We start from the raw sequence: 6,355 nt of genomic DNA on the forward strand, positions 1-6,355 counted from the left end.
TGCATGCGTTTATTACATATTAACACTCCGATTTTCTCGAACAAATGAAGGAAGAAAAATAGTATTTCATTTTTTCGCGTGCATTTTTGTATGAAGTGAAGAAAAAAAGTGTGCATAATAAAGTTTACGCTGCATGCGGTCAAAAGTTTAAACATTTGAACGACAAACCTTCATATTTCTAGTTGGCCATGCGCATTCTTTTTTTTCTCCACACATAGACTCTTCGTCCCTTTTTCTTCCTCTTTCTCTCTAGCTTCAGTAAAATGCATTTAGATGAAAGAAAATGTTTTTTTGTGCGCAAAAATCGGGTTTTTATATCTTAAGTTCCGATTTGAATTACGATTTTCCAATACAATATGCATACAAAATGTGTTAATAATTGTACCATCGGAATTCGAGTGGTTCAACAATGATTGTTATTGAATACGCTCAACGAGAGAGATAGAGGGAATTCGATGATATGTGTTCATCTTATAGTTTGGTTGGTGTATGTGTGTTCGTGTATTGCAAATGGCTTGGGCGATTGTGTCTTTTACATTTTCCTGACGAATTATATTTTGAGTATGCAAAATTTAGTTCGGTAAAGGCTTTGTTTCTTTTGGATATTTTTCGTTCTTTCTTCTTTTTTTTTGTCGGCTACTCATGTATGAAATAAAAATAAAGAAGAGTAGTAGCATTGAATTTCGGCTCAATGAGCTCTATGATACCGTATATAGTTTGAGAAATTCATTCCTTCGTCTGCATTGCGGATGAATATAAGTCAAATGAAATAGAATAGAATGGGGTAAAGATACGAATTTTGTGGCTATTGTGGAATGCACTAAAAAGTTCAAGCACACACACGCAGACACATTCGGCTGCAATTTCTACAGCAATTTTTATGTGGTATAGAAATGAAAGCAACTCTCTCTATTGCTAAAAAAAAACGAATCTTAATCCATTAGGTCTTTCCACTCTTCCTACGTGTGTGTGTTTCTGTTGTTTTGTGTGTGTGTGTCTCTTGCTACTACACACATATCAATCGGAAGCAATTGGCAATGGATAAAAACTATCCTTATATTATCAAAGTCAATAGCTTGAGAGTCGCCAAGTTCATTTGTTGATCCTCATTCGACACACAAACGGAGAACTCATAAATAAAATAATAAATGCTCGAATATTCGCGATGAGTATGCACTGTGTGTTCAAGTGTGTTAATCCAAAAAAAAAAAGAAAGAAAATACGAAAACGGCAACAAGAAATTGAACGAAAAACACTCGGGCCGACTATGATGACGATGATGACAACTACGACGACACACACTCACAGAATTATATCGACAAATGCGTTTCGCGCGATTCAAAGACGACATTATAGCAGATATATGTGGTGCACATTAAAAAATTGGAAACGCATTGACCCATTATCATTTGTATTACTGGTAATATAATATGGTATCATTTGGTGGAATGTAATACAGTAAAGAGCGGTTCGAAAAGCATTTCCAGCAGGAGTAAAATGCATTAAATGTAAAATGTTGCATTTGGATTTTCTCTCTCTCAGTGGCTGTGACGGCGACGACAAAGACGACGGTGGCGGCGGCTGCTATTGCCGCCGTGGCCTCCCATATTTCGAACGTTTTGTAAATTCTATCATTTTTTGGTACTTGGCCAACACTTACCGAATGATAATCGTGATGATTTTTCCTGACTTCTTATTTTCTCCTTTTTGAGGGGGTTGCGCTCTTTCTCTCTATCGTGATATATTCACTGCTCTTTGATATTATTCAGCCGATTTTATGCTTTAGGGTATATGTATTTCTCACTCGTTTTTTCGTTTTTCTCTTTCCCTTTTTTTTATTTCGTTCACTTTGTCGTTTTTATAATGTGTGTAAGCGTTTTTTATTGTTGTTGTTGTTGGTTTTTTTTTTGTTTTGTCGGTCGTTGTCGCTTTGCCACACTCGCGCGCTATGGTAATGATGTTGGCCTCTACTGTTTCCGCAAACGAGGCGAAATTTCGTATACAGATAATAAATGTGTTCCTTTCGGTTGGTCGAGTAGTGCAATTAAATCCATGTGCGTGATTTACGATGCGACACACGATGTGAAATTCTATGGGCGCGCTCTGCAATTGCGAATAGCAAGTATTTTATAGTTTTCTGCTAGTTTTTTCCGTTCTTTTCGCCACTTTGAGATGATGATGATGATGGTAAAGCCGATGAAGTTGACAGTGTTGATGCTACCACCATTGAAAATCGGATAAATAAAACAGCACAAAAATTCAAAATGTCAAGTTCTTTTCTAAGCACTTTTTTTGTTCTGTTTTAGTATTTGGATAATGTAATTTTGTTTTACACAAAAAAAAAAAATCTTGCGCGCGTCACTAAGACACAGTTCCGCTTTGTATTTTTGGTGAGCGATCTTTTCAAGCGGTTTTGCGATAAGATTATGTGTTCACCAGTGTGTGTTGGTTTGTGCGTGCTCTCCGTTACAATACTGACGATTCACCCTGAAATCAATGTGCGAGAAATCAATTCACACACTATTCGATCATCACAAATCAAATAGTAGAGTGTGAAAGAAATAGAATCGCACAATACTCTTTTTGTTGTGTAAATGTGCGTGGAATTTGCTCTGATTTGTATTGTATGCACGCAGTCCAGTTGGCTTTGACATTTACATTTACAAATATCCGTTTGTTGTTGTTGTGAGCGCGCGTGTGTGTGTTCACTCGGAATGTGATTTTGCTTCGAACCAATTTTCAAAAACGCAAACGTTCAGTAAAAATGTGATTTATTCTGTTTGAATGTCCGAAATATTTGGCTAACTGTTGTGGTTGTATGTGCGCGTCTATGTGTGGTTAACAGTCTCAATTGTATCTGTTCGGTTCAAAGTGAGTGACCACTGGCATTAGTTCGTTCTTATCACTGTTGTGCTTGCTTATTTCTTCAATTTTTAATTTGCTTTCTATCTCTGTCGCGCAATTGAAGACGAACAAAGATTGAATCGTTACTGTTGTTGTCGTTGTTGTTGTTTCTTTGTGAACTATTCAAAACGCACACTCGATCGCGTCTCGTTTTTTTGTGGTTTCAAGCAACGACAATGAAAAACTAATAAAACAAACAAAATAATCTCGTATGTAAGACACTTAGTTGGTGTTTCAAACGGTTGCTTTGCTTGTTGTTCTTTTCTTTCTTACGTGTTCATCGATTAGCTCATGTACACATCTTATAAATGGAAATATCTTCTTTTTGTTTCATTCACTAACTTTATTTTCTTTGCTATTTCGAATGTGATTTTTTTTCTCTTATTGTTTTGTGGATATTATGGAAAAATATTCTCTTTACTTAAGCTACTCCTGAAATTTGCACCACTTTTTTAATTTTCAAGTTAATCAAGTTGTGAATTGTTACCGAATGGACTTGAGCTGCTATTTTACATAAGCGTTTTCGATTCACAAAATATGTTAAGGGTTTTTATATCATTTTTAAGTAAACTGTTACGCGAGTCATTCAAAAGCGAATATAAAATGGTTTTTTTTTTATCTTTCTTTCAAATGTTAATTACTTTGAAGGCGGTAAACGTTTTAAATGTGATTTTTTTCTGAAATCGTTTTAAAATTGGCAATTGCTTTAGAAGTAAGTAATTTTGGAGAGAAATCACTGAATTGAGTGTGTGTGTGTGGTTGTGTATGTGTGTATAGATTAGTAGTCAAATTGCTTGAATTATTAAATTTTTTTATTTATATATTATCGTTTGTTAAATTTAATGTTGCTGTTGTGCTGTATGATTTTGCTTGCGAGCGCGCACTTTGCAAATGTGCAACGTTTATTTTGCTTTTATAATTTGGCGAGAAGGAAAACAGATCAGTTTTCTGAAAATGTTTGTTGATCGTGTATGGGCGCTGTATTTAAAGTATTATAAGATGCGTTTTCATCTTTTTCTCTCCTACAACAAAATTATGTTCTATTATTACTTGTGTCAATCTTTTATGTCAATTTGTTCAAAGATTTTTTTTTTGCAAAGTTTTAAAAAAACCGATTCGAAGCGTATTCGAATGAGTAAATATTGTTGGTTGATTTGTAAAGACCGAAAAAAATACAGGCGTTTGAAATGACAATGTTTTTTTTTGGTTTAGTTTTAAATATATTAAAATGATTGCTATTATTATTAGGATTGCTTTAGCTGCGGCTTATAGTCTTCAAAGTGGAAGTTGTAATGATTATCATTAAATAATAGCGTAGATTTCGAGTAGGAAAAATGTAAAAAATATATATATATGTATATAACCAAAATGTTTATGTTTTAGTTGTTATTACGTTTCATTTGTTGTGGTCTGGTTGATTGTTTCGAAATGTCTTTATTTCTCGTTGCATACACTGAACTTTACAACTTCATTAATATATTACTCACACTGGAATTGGTCACTTATATGTACATATATTTAACGTTCGATTGTAACAAAATACCGATCACCGCAATGACGATTCGAAATCGAGAACACGATGAGAAGTGTTTTAAACAAATGTGTGACTCGATATTAAATAAACATTTCTTTTTTTTTGTTTTGGCTTTTAAAATACAAAACACACACATTTATTGCAATTGTTTTTGATTTTGATACTTTGCGATTCAAACTACAAATGCATCATAAAATTTGTCACTGTTAAAATTTGTCTTTAATTTGAACAAAAGATCAATCAGTTCACAATTCGATGATACCGAAATTCGGTTGTTTCCACTTCCGAAATGTGTGTTGTGCGATCAAAGTACTCTTTCACCGTCTTTTCCACTATTATCACCCGCGTGATTTTGAAACGAATAAATCGACTTTTCTCAAGAAAATTGTAATTTTTTTTCGGCAATAGTTTTGTTGTATATATTGCCTATGTGTGTATGTCATGTGTTCAAAGTGCACTTAGAGTTATGCGGTAGAATTCAAATTTGAAACGTTATTTCAATGTAAGTCCAAACGATTATTGAATATCAATTTTATCACTTTGCACATTCGATATTTTTGTGTGCGCAAAAAGTTCGGTTTTTCCACTAGCAATTTCTTCGGCGGTTCAAATATTTCAAATATTTACTTCTTACGTACGTTATGTGTGTATATACACGCGCGGGGTGATTTTGATAAAAAAAAATTTTGTTCTTATTATTTTCTTTCTTTCTCTAAGGTTCGAATTGTATGTTTACGTTTTGTTTAGCATCAAATAACAAACATCGATGAGTCTTCTACTTGTTACGTTTGTTTTACTTCTTTGATTAGGTAAATTAGTTTGTGTGTGTATATATATAAAACTTAAAATCAATGATTTTATTTAGAATTCGTTAGAAAACAATTAAATTTAAAACAGGAGAGATAAAACGTTATTTTTTTTATAAAATAGTACTTCGTTTTCGAATGAAATTAACCAAAAGTATAAAAAAAAACGAACGAAAAATTTATGGTGTTTTTAAAATTGACAGAGTCATACAGAACCGATACGATCTCCTGCATGGGTCGATCTTGTCGGTCGTGTGTTTAAACCGATACTGATTTTCATAACTAGTATTCAAGTACATTGTAGTAGGGCACACACTACACATTTCGATAGAAGAGCGAATACACAACATAGAGTGAGTATGCCAGAGCCAGGCGCTATGCTCTCTGACAGTTCTGTCAATGAGAAAGATAGAAAGAGCGCACACGAAACGAGTAAGCGAGCGAACAAACAAACGAAACGAAGCGCGAAGAGAGTGTGAGAGTGTGGCATTGCATGTATATGCGTTGCGATGTGCATGCATGCTTCTTTCGATTCCACTCCGGTGAGTGTTGTGTGTGATGGCATGTTTGAACCACCACACAGTGGAAACAGCACATTGAATTGTATTGTTTTGCGTCTCATCCAACGCATTTAGTTACATCAACCGATTTTGATTTCATTTCGTTTCGCTCCTTCTTAATTCGCTCTCATACATTCGACATAAACCCGATTAGAGCGACAGTAGCAGCAATAGCGGCAGCACGCTTATTGGAATGTGTGCGTGTTGTGCATGGGAATTTGTGTTTGTGCTACGGCCGATGAGTTCCATGTGACTCGTGTCCGTTTGCAACAAAAACAAAAAAAAAACGATGGTGTGTATGAATGAAGAAGGCGCATAGGCACATACACACAACCCATTGGTTGTGCGGAGTGAGAGACGCATTTAGTAGTGGTTTTGCTTATTGCTTAGCCATTTATTCGCGATCGAATCGCGAGAGTTGGATGAAGATTCTGACGAAAGAGAAAGAGAGCGAGAGAGAGAGAGAAACAAAAAATGTACTTGAATTGAACTGTGACAACATGCTTTTGCTCGGCTGACAAAATATTATTGTATTAGTTTTGTGACAAAAT

At 34.6% G+C, this 6,355-nt stretch overlaps 1 protein-coding gene across 2 annotated transcripts in view; it reads right to left on the reverse strand.

Annotated features, from left to right (window-relative positions):
* The window catches only part of LOC116340054 (zinc finger and SCAN domain-containing protein 5A-like), a 45,589-nt gene extending 40,314 nt beyond the window's left edge, over nt 1-5,275 (reverse strand). The window contains exon 1 of one of the 2 annotated variants that reach the window (XM_031766234.1): nt 4,298-5,275. The gene's annotated coding sequence lies outside the window, so the exon portion shown is untranslated. Of the gene's footprint in view, nt 1-1,660; nt 3,473-4,297 lie in introns of those variants that run through there. The other variant, XM_031766233.1, reaches the window with a different exon arrangement.
* Nucleotides 5,276-6,355: the final 1,080 nt, after the last annotated feature.

The sequence above is a fragment of the Contarinia nasturtii genome, unplaced genomic scaffold (genome assembly GCF_009176525.2).
Source record: "Contarinia nasturtii isolate CC-2019 unplaced genomic scaffold, AAFC_CNas_1.1 Cnas_scaffold_630, whole genome shotgun sequence".
Lineage (NCBI taxonomy): Eukaryota > Metazoa > Arthropoda > Insecta > Diptera > Cecidomyiidae > Contarinia > Contarinia nasturtii.